This window comes from Neofelis nebulosa, chromosome 7 (genome assembly GCF_028018385.1).
Source record: "Neofelis nebulosa isolate mNeoNeb1 chromosome 7, mNeoNeb1.pri, whole genome shotgun sequence".
Classification (NCBI taxonomy): domain Eukaryota; kingdom Metazoa; phylum Chordata; class Mammalia; order Carnivora; family Felidae; genus Neofelis; species Neofelis nebulosa.
In genome coordinates, this window is record NC_080788.1 from 122,820,461 (window position 1) to 122,834,592 (window position 14,132).

Below are 14,132 nucleotides of genomic sequence, written 5' to 3' on the forward strand. Positions count from 1 at the left end.
TGAGCAAATCACCCTTTGGTGTCTTGACTTTCCCTTTGAAGCCCCACTTTTTTTTTTTTAATTTACATTTATTTATTTATTTTTGAGAGACAGAGGGACACAGAGCACAAAGGGGGGAGGGGCAGAGAGAGAGGAGACACAGAATCCGAAGCAGACTCCAGGCTCCGAGCTATCAGCACAGAGCCTGACACGGGGCTCGAACCCACAAACCGTGAGATCATGACCCGAGCTGAAGTCAGACACTTAACCGACGGAGCCACCCAGGCGTCCCAATGAAGCTCCACTCTTACTCGCCACATGGGGAAACTCTAATTTGAAAGTCGGTAAGATCCAGGGGCACCTGGCTGGCTCAGTGAGTCGAGCATGCCTTTGATCTTGGGGTCGTGAGTTCAAGCCCCACGTTGGGCGTAGAGCCTGCTTAAAACAAACAGAGAGAGAGAGAGAGAGAGAGAGAGAGAGAGAGAGAGAGAGAGAGAGAGAGAAGAGGTAAGACATGATAGACCTTTCATTCGTTGAAAGAAATTCAGCTGAGACCAAACCCACTTTGCACTCCCTGCTGCTTAGGTGATGGTCACAAACGTTCCACGCGCTCCGCCCTGCAGCCGGTCCATCTGGTCCTGGAAATGATGAACCCTGGCTCTGCCATGTTCGAGTGGGTGACTGCCTGTGGGCACGGAGCTTAGGTCTGGGACTGTGACCTTGGGGATTCATGAGGACTTACCTGAGAGTCCCTAAGAGGGCTCTAGAAGCAATCAGGTGGTTTGGGCAAGCTCAGGACCTCGGGAATGCCTGAAGATAGTCATGCAGGAGTTTAGGCTCTGAACCACTGAGCCAAGTGAGAGATCTACAATGGCAGGTCAGGGCCCAGGCTGGGCTGTTTCAGGACCAGGCAAGAGCAGGTTAAGAGGGCGTCCCAGGCAGGAGGTGCGGTCAGGGTGGGGTGGAAAGCCTCTCATCTGTGTGCTCACTCTCTGCAGCACCACTAAAAGGTCCTCCCTTGACCTCTGTGCTCCCAGCTATCCAGGCGCTGGATGGCTCCCTCAGAGAGAAAAATTTAGGTTGGCCAAATCTTCTTCCTGCTGAGCCCAGGGAAGGGCTAGACGCCTGATGAGGGGCGGGGGGGTGGGGGGGAGGAGGCCAAAATTCCAGTATCAGGGAGATTCACCATCAGACCCGGAATGGCTTCATTCCTGCGTCATGCTTTCCTACAGACTTAGAGCACCTCCCAGCACTCATGTATTCCACGAAGGGTGGTTTCTGATCTTAAATGGTGGACAAGGAAGACCTGGAATTTCCCTCTCGCTGCTCATGAGCTCCTACTCACCTGTCAAAACCCAAGCCAAAGTGCCCAACCTAAAACCGAGGTCCCTCCATTACCAAGCCGTGTGTTTGTGGAACTCTTCCTCATTAAGCTGAGCACATCAACAAGGACTTTGGCTTATTTATGACCACATTCCAAATGCTGAAGAAATCATGATTGACTAGAAGACCTCATAAAGCAAGGACAGGCCATGCTTCCTGACTGAAAATGTGATTATATCTCTCATGCCTCCCAAATAACCCAAGCATCTGTGCAGCTGAGGGGGGCAGGATGTTCCTGTTTGGCAGGGACTGTTCCCAGCTTTGATGACCTGCCTCAACCAGATGGGTATCTCTTCCAAGTTATCATGTGTACATACCCTGCAGGGGGCTGAGGGAGATGGTTACATAATCTAGGAAGAGTGCATCAGCCGGGAGCAGGAGGGCCCTCCTCCTCTAGCCATGGACCCCTGGCTCCATTTAGGCAGTTTCCTTCTATCCTCCAATCGCCCCACAGCTACCAGGCTCATTGGAAACAAGAATCCCTGACACATCAGAGAGCCCCTCTTTGGGGGGAGGGGACTCTTGGGGGTAGAATCAGCTCAGAAGGGAATGTGGCCGCTCCTATCTGGCAACAGGCCCTGGGGCCCTGCGCTCTGGAGGGTCAATTGGTGCATTCCACCCCTGAGCAGTGTGAACACCTGTCACTCCCCCAGCAACCCAGGCAAAGTGAGGTTCTTGATACTCCAGGGCACAGGGGACAGCCCCACCTGTAGCCTTCCCCCTGTAGCTCAGGAGTCTCAGGGCTCTGGGGCACAATCCACGTTACCAATAGCCTCCCAGCCTTCCACTTGTCACTCTCCCAACCAACCACCTGCACTAACCCCCAAACTGACTCTTTCCTTTAGGAAGATAATAGCATCAGTGCATCGCAATCAACAATTAGAGAGGACCTCATAGTTCACAATCATCTGGTATCTCACTTGATTCCCTGTATCCTGCTTTGAAGGAAGCACCATTCTTTCTACCTCACAGAACAGAAACTTGACTCTCGGAGTGACTTCTCCAAGATTACTAGTACAGAAGAAATCTGAACCCCCTTCTATCTAATCCCAAAGCCTGAAAGAATTCTTTCCAAGCACCCCATCTGTGTATTTTATCGCCTTTGCTGGGCAAGCACTTGGTGAGGAAGGAAACACAGCCTAATCAATCCCCCCCAGAACAATGGGGACAAAGCTAGAACCCCAAAAAAGGGCAAGAGAGCAAAAGACACACATGTCAAGCTGCACTCTTAGCCCATATCGGCAACTCCTCCTTGCCAAGCCTTACCAGAGTGGCGGTCTGCCAACACCAGCTTCAGAACGAGGACCCGCAGCCCCTGCCCTCCCCAGGGAGACTCCAGACACCTGGCTTGAAACACACAGCCCAAGACCGCAGGCCATGGGACAAGGGGCTGGACGTGTGCGGCAGGACTCAGACCGCGCCGTGATCAAGCACGTGGACCTACAGCATGAAGCCCTGGGTTCAAATTCCAGCTCCAATCGTTTCTAGTTGGGTGTCCCTGGGCCTTAGTTCCTTCCTCTGTAAAAAGGCGGGATAGCAGTGGCTCTGTCAGGGGCCCTGTAAGGATGAAATGAGATCATGCAGACTGCTCACTGCAGGCTGCAGCCTTCAGGCTGGGTTGTAAGGTTGTGCGCTGCAGAAGCAAGGGCATAGGTCTGGAGGCAGGCTCCAGCCGGAGCATGGCTGCTTTGAAATCTTGAGCCCAGTGCTTTGAAACTGTGACTCCAGAGCTCATCACTGGGATGGAGGTACTCCCAAGGTCACAGTCATGTAGGGGAAACGCCCTGCACCTGTAAAGTGCCCCAAATCTACTCATTCCTTCCCTTCTCTCCCCTGGAATGTGAAATTGCCTGCAGAAAACATCTAACCTCTGGCTTTGGTTTGTTATCCAGAAGAACACATGGCTTTGTATGGGCCAGACACTCAACAAATAAATGAGTGTTCCCCTGGTGAGGGGAAAGGGGACAATGGATAGGCCCAGGGTGCTGATTGGGTGGAGGACAGCTGAGCAAGAAGGCAGGCAGGGTAGCAGGCAGGGGATGCTGGGGGAGGAGCAGACAGGGGTAGAGGACTGTCCTCTTGCCTCACTCAGGGAGAACGGAGGACTGAGACAAGGCCAAGAGGGCTTTGTTCGACCTGCCATGTGTCTGCTGCTCACCTTGTGGTAGCCACCTGCTCTTCTCTTTCTAGGCCTGTTTTCTCTCTGCAGAATGGAGTGCTCTAAAAGGCCCCTCCCATTTAGAATTTTCTAGGATGCTCGGGATCCTGTTTCTCTGGGGCGCTCCCTGATTGTGCTTGAGGAGGACTGGACTTGCTGCTTGTGCATCGACTCCTGCCTCACCTTCTCTACCTCCTACCACTGTACCCTCCTCGTCAGATATGTGGGGTTCATCTGTAACCAGAGTTTACAAGCAGGATCTGGAAAAGCCAGTCTGCAGAAGTCCCAGCACTCGCTGGCTCCCTCCCCCACAGGGAGGACGAGGAGTGGCTCAGGGCAGGGAGACCTGCCTGACAGGTGTGGAGTACAGGGCAACAGGCCTGGGGACTGACACAGCCCAGCCCAGCCATCCTTGGCCAGCTGGAGGACTGGAAGGGGGCCCGGGCTGGCTCTGGCTGCTCTCTAGTGGGGAGGAGAGGGTGCACCCCACCCCCCCAACCCGTGGCAGGGGCGGAAGTGGAACCTTCTGGGCTTTCCTGATGTCACCTCCCCAACAGGGGCTGATTGGCCCTGGGCTTCCCTCTCCCCTGGGGAAGTCTCTGGGCAGAGTGACCCAATGCCCTGTATTGCAGGCCAGTCCTCTGTCCGGCTCTGGCACAGGGGAGGGGGCAGGCGAGGCCAGGTTGCCCAACAGACAGATTAAGCGTGTGCTTAGGGCACTGGCAGTAAAAGGGCATCAACAGTGTCCTGGTTTTCGTTTGGTTTTTTTAAAGGGCTGATTCCTAGTATTTCAAAAATAGCAAGGAAGTAGTCACCCTGGGAAAAATCAGAACTTTGTTGGACTTCCTCACACTAATTTTAAGGTTTAGAGTGGTTTTTATTTTGAGTTTGCATGGAGATGAGTGGGGGGAGGTACACCTCAACCTCCCAGTTCTCTGGGCTGCTTAAAGGTCTTAATCCAGCTCAGGGTAAGTCAAGGATCAGAAAAGGGGTGGGGACAAAAGGGGGTTGAAAAGGAGGCAGCATGTGACCTCAGACCATGGCTCTGTCCCCAGGAGGGGGAGGGCCTGCGGAAAGAAGGCTCACTGCTATTATACAGGGAAAGCTGGGCTAGCCTAGACACCATGTGCAGAGGAAGGTCTGCGTTCCAGTGGAAAAGGTCTCGGGAAACTAGGCTGTGCAAAGGTGCGGGGAGGGTGGAGCAGGGTCCCTCAGGGCCCCGGAACTTGTCCTGGCAGCCTAAAATTCTGACCGCTGGACCAGAGCTGGGATTTGTTCTCCCTATGGGGGCCACTTTGAAGGAAGAGCTGACCACCCATTTCCTGGAAGATGGTTCCAAGGATGGCAGAGAGGGGCCTCAATGCCTCTTCTCCCACAGTCGGCTAGAGCAGGAGCATGTTACCCTCAATCCAACTGCCCTTCTACCCCAACCACACACTTACCAGCAGACATCAGCTAAGCACCAGCTATGAACCAAGTACTTTCCATACATTAGCTAATTTAACCCTCGTACTGTGATGTGGTCACCCTATCCCCATTCTACAGATGAGGAAACAGGCTCAGAGATGTCCATTACCTGCCTAAGAGCACACAGCTGCCTGGTGGCAGAGTGAGGATACAAACCCAGTTGTCTGACCAGCATGCTTTACCCAATACCACAAATCTCACCCCTACCCCAGGCCTCTGGAGGGACAGAGACACAGGCTGCCTTCCCCAGCCCCTCTGGCCTGGCCATGAAGCTCTCAGCTTCTGTCACGCGCAGATGCGGGCCCTCCCAGGTTCATTATGGGCAGGGAGACCGCAAGCACCCCAGGGCCAAGAACCAGGACAGGCCACATAATTAGCAGGGCCCGTGCAAAATGAAAATGTAGGACCCCTTGCTCAAAATCATTAAGAATTTCAAGATGACAACAGCAAAGCATTAAACCATCCCTTTCAAATCTGGGGCTTGGTATGACCCCCCAGGTCCACGCTCCTGAAGCCAGTCCTGCCCAGAACCCACACTATCCCCAGAACAAACTCCTCCCGTACCTGGGGAAATCATGCAGCCAAGTCAAGTGGGTTTGATTTCAAGGAGCCCTCAGAGCAAAGGTCTTTGCAAGCAAATCCTCCGCTGGCCCAGAGGCCGGGCTTCCCATCCCCAGGTGCACACAACCCCAACTCTTATCTTCTAGGTCGCATGTGCATGTAACCAGGGATCTGCCCATCAGCCCACAGAGCAAATGCTGTCCCAGAAGGGGTGAGGCAAGTGACCCCTGAGGACATCTGAGGGTGCATGTTATGGAGCAAAGGGGCGAGGGGGGCTCTACCCACATTCCTCTTCTAATTAATTCTAGCACCTCTTCCTTCACCTGTTTCTCATTCCATGAGGGAGACACCCTCTTTCCTCATCTGACCAACATTTAATGAGCATCTAGGTACTGTGCTGAGGCGTCAAGAAAAATACTAGTAATTTCACTCCAGAACAGTGCCTGGCCCCTGCCATTCTTCGATGTTTGTAGAAGCGGTAGAGGGAGCTTCTGCAGGATGAGTGTTAGCATCCTCCCCACAGCCTGGCAGGCAGGCATCACTGCCCCTCTTGGCCTGGGAGGATGCTGAGGCTTACAGTCACATGCAGAAGGTCCCACAGCGACTGAGCAGAGAAGTCCCGATGGCTTCTAGTGCAAGCAGCATCCAAAGCTGCCAGCACAGAGCCCTGTCTGACCCAAGAGAGGGCCCATAAATAGGCCAACACTTTACGAGAAGCCCTCCATCAGCCCTGTGCTGGCTTCTTCCCGCTGCTCTCAGTGGAAGAGGCACCCAATCCTGTCGCAGGTGAGTCCCTCCACCTGCGCCTTCCCTGTCCCAGGCCCTTCTCTGAGCGTTTTCCGGGCATTTACACATATAATCCACCCAGCAGCACTATGAATTAGGTATAATTCTCATACTTATCTTCCTGGTGGGGAAACTGAGGGACAGAGGGGAAAGCAAGTAAACGGAGAAGCTGGGATACAAACCCGGGCTGTCTGGCTCCAGAATCCACGCTCTGGGCCATTACACATCTCTGGAGGCACCCTGCCTGGGTTCAACTCCCAGCATACCGGCAGCATCACACGGTAGCTTTATAACCTTGAGCAAGCTACTTAACCTTTCTCTCTCTATATCCTTCCTCTGTAAAATGTGCATAATAACGGCACCTACCTCCTAGGGCTGTTGTGCGGACTGAGCAGGTTAGCATCTATAAAGCACTTAGACCGGTGCCTGGCACATAGGAGACACAATGTAGATGGCGGCTATTTTAGTATGACTCTTCAGTACCCTGCACTGCTTCTCCTGGATGTCTCCTCCCCTCTTGGGGGCTGTCACTCATTCATTACCATCCCCCTTCTGGTATATTCAACCACTCCTTCTCCACTAGCTTTTCCCTATAGATGTGCTTATGTCTCTCTCAGTGTGCACCAGAGAGACCCCACCCACCCGCCCCTGGCTGCCAAGGTCTCCGCTTCCCTTCAGGGCCAAGACTCTGGGGACAAGCTGGGTCTTCTGCTGCCCCTGCACTTCCCCCCCCACCTCCATCCTGCACATATTGCTCTGGTTAGGGTCTCCGGGGACCTCCCTGCTGCCAAATTGAACGGACACCTTTCCGGCCTGATCTTCCTCCATCTAGGCCAGCACCCAGCCCTATCCACAGCATCTCCTTTGGCAGGCAGGACACTCTTTCCTGTGGCTGTCCTCCCACCCCTCCGGCTACTCATCTCCTCCCCCAGCCCTGGAAGGTGAGTGCTCCCAGTATTCCACAGCCTTGTCATTCTGCCCGCTTTCCCTCAGGGACCTCTTGCAAACTCACGCCTCCGATGCCACCCACAAGGAAGACAACCCCTCTTCTGCTCCTGCCCAGACCTGTCTGCAGAGTCCAGGCAGGCATGTCCACCTACCTACCTGGCATCGCCCCCCCAGTTGGCCCATGGCACCTCAGGCAGTGTCCAAAAGTGACCAGACCTCTTCCCCTAAACCTGCCCCCATGCTGCATTGCCTGAGGGCTAGCCCAGCCTCCTTCCTTCCTCTGCCTGTCCCTCATGCACCTGAGTGCATCTCGCACTGGGGCCTGCCTTCCCTCCTCCCAACGTCTCTGAGCCCTTCCCTATACCACTGCCCTTCCTTACTTTGGCTTCAGCACCTCCTACCTGGATCCTACCATCGCCTTCTAGCTGGTTTCCTAGCCTTCGTTCTCTTTCCCGGCTAATCTAGTCCTCACACTACTGCCGGAAAGTAAACCAAACAGCAAATCAGACTGTGTCCCTCCGCTTGTATTTTTCAAAGGCCCTTCAGGATTAATTCCAAGCTCCTCAGCTTGGCTCAGGAGGTCCTGCTTGTTGGACCTCTCCCCACCCACCAGCCAAACCAAGCTAACTCCTTGCCCTTCTCCAATGGAACCGTGATCTCCTGCCTCCTAGTCCCCTTCCCCCCACCTCTCTCCTTCCTTTATAAGCCTGACCTTCTGGAAGGGGACTTTTCCAGTGCCCCAGATGGGACAGGCCCCATCTGTGCTCCTGGGGCCCCTCGGTCAGAGCACTTATCCATCCTCTGCCCCTCCCAGCACTGGGGGCAGGGGCATGCGAGGGAGGGAGCACCTGGGCCAAGCAAGAGTAAGGGCAGCAATACTGCCAACATTCATTGAGAGCCTTGCTGACTTGCATTATGTGTTTTAATTCTTCCAACATCCTTGTGAGGGGTAATCCCGTTTCACAGGAGGACCCCAAGGCCCTGAGAGATCAAGCAACTTGCCTGAAGTTAACAGCAGAGTCAGGATTTGAACCCAGACATTAATCAGTCGGTATCTGTTGGGCGATGAGAAGCACTGAAGGAGAAGCAGGAGGACTGGGGGAACAAAAGGAGAGGGTGCAGCCTTTGAGACAAGCAACAGCCTGGGCTCTAGGTGTCTCCCACCGCCTCTGCAATCCTGAGGGAACAGGAGCCCTGCTTCAGGCACTCAGCCTCAGTGGGGAGGAGAGAGAGCCCTGGGAAGAAGTCACCGGCAGGTGGGACAGGAGATGAAGGGATAAGGAGGCTGCAGGCTCTGACTCAGCTGCTTCCCAGGGAGAAGGGCTTGACCTGAACCATGTGGAATTAAGAAAAGTTGGTGCAGGCTGTCAGAGGCCCTCCCTTTCCCCAGGGCGCTGGAGGCAGCCAGCGGCTTTGGCTGGCAGACACCTGCTGACCCCTTCCGCCTCTGTGGGGGAGGGGCACGGCGGCCCACTGGTAGGAGCCGGTTAAGTGTGGGCTGTGCCTGAGGCTGACCAGGGGCTGCAGGGTGCCAGCTCTCCCAGCCTGGCTGGGGCTGGCCCTGCCTGCCAGCTGAGTTGTTCCACTCACCCAAGTGGCATGGAGATCCTTCTGGGGCAGGACGGGGCTGGAGCCGGAGAAGCTGCCTCCGGGCAGATGGCCTGGCCAGGTAGTTTAACTGCCTCCCCGTAATGGGGGGCAGGGAGCCCACAGCAGCTCTTGCTCTGGGGTCCCCACCTCTTCCCCTTTCCTGTCCTGCCCTGGGGAGCTCCCCGGACACCTCTCTCTCCGTCCCCTAAAACGATCCTAATGCTAGAGGGCTCCCTCGCCCCCAGCGAATTGGGCTTGTTGGCAACTCCCCGAGCCAGGAGTCTCGGGAGTCGGTCGCCTGGCCCTGGCCAGACAGAGCACTGCGGGCCTACAGCTCCAAGCCGACGAGGAGGGGAGGGGCGAGTTTGTAGGAGGTGGTCACGTGACCGTCTGGGCCGAGACCCAGGGGCGCAGAGTTAATTCCTTCGCGTTCACGTGGCCGGCATTCCACAGCTGCCTCTCCCGGGGTGCTGGCCTCCAGCGTCGCCCCGGCTCCCCCAGCGACCCAAACCTGTTCTCCGAGGCAGCCGGACCCCCTGGAGTCGCGGCTCCTGAGCCACCAACCCCGTGGCCTGGATTTCAAGCGCTCAGTCCTTGCGACAAAAGCCAGGCCTCCCTGGAAGGGTTTGCGTTGGGGAAGAGTGAGGCAAGAGTGAGGCTGGGAGGGAGCGTGGGGCTAGGGGAGCGCGAGGTTAGCCTCCAGATGGGAGAGGAGGCCCGCGGCCAGGCAAGGGCAAGTTATTTACAGCTCTGGCCTTCGGTTGTGTTGTCTGGAAAATGGGAGTGATAATAGCACCTACTGTGGGTACTTTCCTGTCCCCGGAGAGTAATGCAACAAGCAGCCATAATAAAAGAGAAATAGTATATGACAATGCCTGGCCGGCTGTCTGCTCCAAAGGTGTACTCAATAATGTTCCTCCCTTGCTCTTTCTTTTAGCCACAGGTTCCTGGTCTGTCACCTAGGGAAGCAGTTGAGCCAGCTTCACCGAGCTGTCTGTGGTGGGTGTTGGGAGAGAAAGCACACTGCAGGGGATACCTGGCCTCCATGGCCACTGCCCCACTTCTCCCCACCCCCATTCCCTCCAGAGAACCCCCTACACCACACAGGGGAGCCCAACACATCACAGTGGTGCAGGTGCACTGGGTGTGGGCCAGGGACACACACACACACACACACACACACACACACACACACCCTTTGTCCAGAGCCTGTGAAGAATAACAGCTAACCCCTGGCTGTGGGGTTAGGAGACACCCCAGACTCAGATACCCCTGACCCAAGTCCGGCTCCTTGCCTTGGACCTTTTGTCTTGTCTTTGGCTTGTCTCGGTATCTACCCCCAGAAGATACATATTATAAACCTTAACTTCTTTGTGCATCTAATACTAAAAGTATAGCCCAAATAACTGCCCACAATGCTTCCCTTGGGAAAGCGGGACTGGAGACCTGGAACCGGAAGGAGAGTGACCAACTTTTCGCTGAGCCTCTTTTCGTGCTGTGTGATTTTCTTTTTCTTTCTTTCTTTCTTTTTTTTTTTTTAACCATGTACATGTCATATCTTTTTAAAAATTAAAATACCCTACCCCTGGCAGAGGGAAATTGTGGAGCCAAGGAATCTGGACTTTGTCCTATAGGTAACAGGGAGCCAAGGGATGTTTCTTAGCAAGGGTGTGACATGCTCAGATGTGTTAAAGAATTGACTACTACGGAGCCGTGTCCTGGAGTGAGCAGCGACTACAGCCAACAAGAGACCAGCTGGGGGGTTGGGACACTCCGCTTGAGCCTGGCCTGAACCAGGGACCCATTAATTGGGGGTCCACAATCTGGTGCTCACAGAGAGGTATGCTTTCCTGGATCAAACCCCAACACTAAACACAGACTTCATAGAGACTGCACACGACCTCTTATACCTTATATCAATCTCTGATACCTGAGACTCCAAAAGAGACAGGACAACCAAGCCAAGCTCAAGAGTTCATTGCCACTTCTTTTCCCCTAACTGAAGCAAGAGCGCCAGGGAAGATGGTGGCTCATAAGGCTGATGTTCCGCATCAGAAGCGATGTGCCCTAGAAATTAGAATCCCCATTTGCTTCCTGCCCACCTCTCTGTTCAGTCAAAACTGAGACAGAGGTGTGCTCATTCTTTAAGTTTGCAGGTAGCACGTGGCTGAGGGAGACTTGAGAACAAATCTTACTCTGACTGCACATATTGTCTGAACAGCACCACTGCGTGTCCCCAAAACACTGAGCCCAAGAAACGCCCTCTGCTAGGGCATCCCGGCAGCCCCTGCTGTAGGCAGTCTTGCTCACTGGCACTGGCCAGGCTCACACTGAGACTCTGGAAGATGAAAGGGGGCTGAGGGACGGGTTTAAGCTCTGAGCCTGGATTTCCTGGGCCCTTAGGGTCAGAAGTCAGAGGCATTTTGCTTGGAACAACATAGGAGTCCTGGGAAGAATCCAGGCTGCCCTGGACTTGAATAACATAACAGGGATGCCCTTGTGTATTTAACCTCTCTGAGCTCAGTTGGCACATCTGTAAAATGGGAATCATCACACCCTCCTCCTAGGCTGGCCTAAAGCTTGGATGGCCTAGTGTGCACCTACCCAGCACATCGCACAGCACATGGGGTGCTCCTTGTCCCCTTTAGTTCCCTCTGTCAGTGGGGAGACACAGCCAGGCAGAGGTGGGTGACAGGAAGGGAGGAGAGAGGCCCCAAACTAGCTCACTGGAAGGCAGGAAGAGTCCTGGTTGATCTTTTTTCTCTCTTCCTACTTACTTCTATGCCCAGATGCTTGCTTATCTGTCTAAATCATCAGAAGTTTCTGATCAGCAAAGGGGGAGGTGGTGCAAAGACCCACAGCTCAAAGGTCAAGAAAAGACCACTGGCTCAGGTTCCTCTCACATTCACAGTCAGGAACCTGGAAACTTCTCTGAACATCTTCGTCCCCAAGTGGAATGGCTACAAGAAACCAAGGGACAAATAAATGCCTGTCCCTAGTCCTCCAAGAGTTAGTGAAATCTCTGAGCCCCACCCCATCAGGCACTCACAGTCCTTTGCCCGCCTTGTCGTCGCCTTTTCTCATATACTGCTCTGGTTAGGCCAAGTGTCCTTACTTTATTTTTATTTTATTTAATTAATTAATTAATTTATTTATTTATTTATTTATCTATTTATTATTTACTTCCTTACTTATTGTAGGAAATGTCCATCAGAGCAGTTCCCTTATAGGGATTTAGTCCAGGCTCTGCCACTGTGTGACCATAGACAAGTTACTTCCTCTCTCTGTGCCTTGGCGGCCTTATCTTTATAAGGTGGATGGACTAGACCTAAGTTCCAACCTCAGGTTCTGTGGTTGGGCTTTATATGTGCACAGACTCCTCTACAAATCAGGGAACACTGGTTGTATCCCAGAAGGGAACTGAGCACGGGCAGGGCCTTTCGCACAAAGAAGGCCTTACGATGGTACCATATTCCCCTTTGCACCTTCTGAATTTTTGAACCAAAGAAATGTTTCCTCTATTTAAAAATAAACACATAAAATTTATATTAAAAAGGAAAGAAAATGTATGCAAATTCATGTGTGTGAGGGCACCTGTACATTCTGGGGAAGGATCCATCATTTTTATCAGATTTTTTTCTATGGTGTCTCTGACCTCAGGTTTAGAAAGCATTTCACTAGATGACTGTATGGTCATTCCCGGTTCTCATTTCCTGGATTTGATAAGGTCTGGGAGAAAGCAAAAGTGAATTTCAGTAGTCACTACCTTAACAGCTTGGGCTAGACGCACGTGCGAATGCACCCATGAATCGTACATTTGGTAATGCGGGCATCCATGCCCACATGAGCGGAGTGGGTTCACATGTGAGTGCAGGATGCAGTGGCTCTCTGATGGTGTAGTCTTCAGAGATCAAGGTCAAAAAATGACCCCATCAGCCCATTCTCTCAAAACCCTCCTTGCCTTACCCCTGTGTCCTCTAAAAGAAACATCCAACTTGGATTAGCTGTGCCAACAATGCATATAAATAAACACAATATGTATTATTAAATGTTGGCCACCTTGGCTCTGTGGGGGAAGGCAGCAAGAAGGACGGGAAATGGCAGAGATGGGGAAAGCCAGGGTGAACTGGCGATGAAGAAGCCTAGGCTCATCCAGACATCTCCATCTGAATCTCTGAAACCCGTAAGAATCCTTTCGTGCGGGAGAAGAAAATGCTTCCTAGGCACGCAGTGCGGAAAGCTTCAGGGAAGGGGGAATCTAGCTGAAGGATCAAAGCAAGACTGGTTAAGGCAACCAGACTAGCGGCTGAATGGGTCTGAGCAAGGAGAAAGGTCACATGGTTCCAAAAAAAGAGAAGAGAGAGCCGCCATTTAACAAATGGCCCCTGGCTATGGTAAACTTTAATTAACTGTGCCATTATAATTCACTTCCAGCCAGAGTTCCACCCAACCCTTGTTCTCCCTCCCACTCCCTCCCTCCTCTCCCCCAGGCCTCATCAAGGCAAGCTTCCTTAGTGAAACCAAACTGGCGGCCTTTGCTGGATGCCTCATTATTACAGCTACTGCCTCTCCCGCTAATAATGCACCCAGCAACAAGAAGGAGCAAACTCCACTGTTCTCAGCTCTTAATGACAGGCCCCTTTCCTACCTATGTGCACTAAAGCGAGGGTCTTGTAATCCTAAAAGTTCCTGAAGGTAATACCATAGCAATGAAGACACAGTGGCAGGCCCCCGGCAGCAGATGTGCACACAGAGGCAATAACAGGACCAAACTCCCACTTGGAGCCACTGGACTATACTCGCAGGTCTATGTCCAGACAGGTAATCCACACATCAAAGTCCACATGCGTAGTTCAATGCCATGGCGGCACCCACGGCTCCTTCATTCAATGGTGGTTAAAATACACCCATGACACTCTCTCTCTGTATTCTCAGGCTCCTGTGCTTTACCCATTTGAAGAGTGTATGTGCTGCGAGTGGGGGTTGGGAGCACCTTAGAGGATCTTCCAGGCGAAACATGCTTGGTTTTTATTAATGAGCTTATGAGAAAAGCCAACCCAGACCTTTAAGTGAAATGCGTGATTGGTAGCCGGCAAGGATGGGTTTTAGAATTAACTCTTCCTACAGTCTGCTATGCATTATCACCCCAAGTTAATTACCCCTGAGGATGAAAATAGGTTTCATGACTCATAAGCACCAATACAACACTTGGCAGCAGACGAAAATGCAAGGACACATTTGCAGGAAGCTGACACGCATA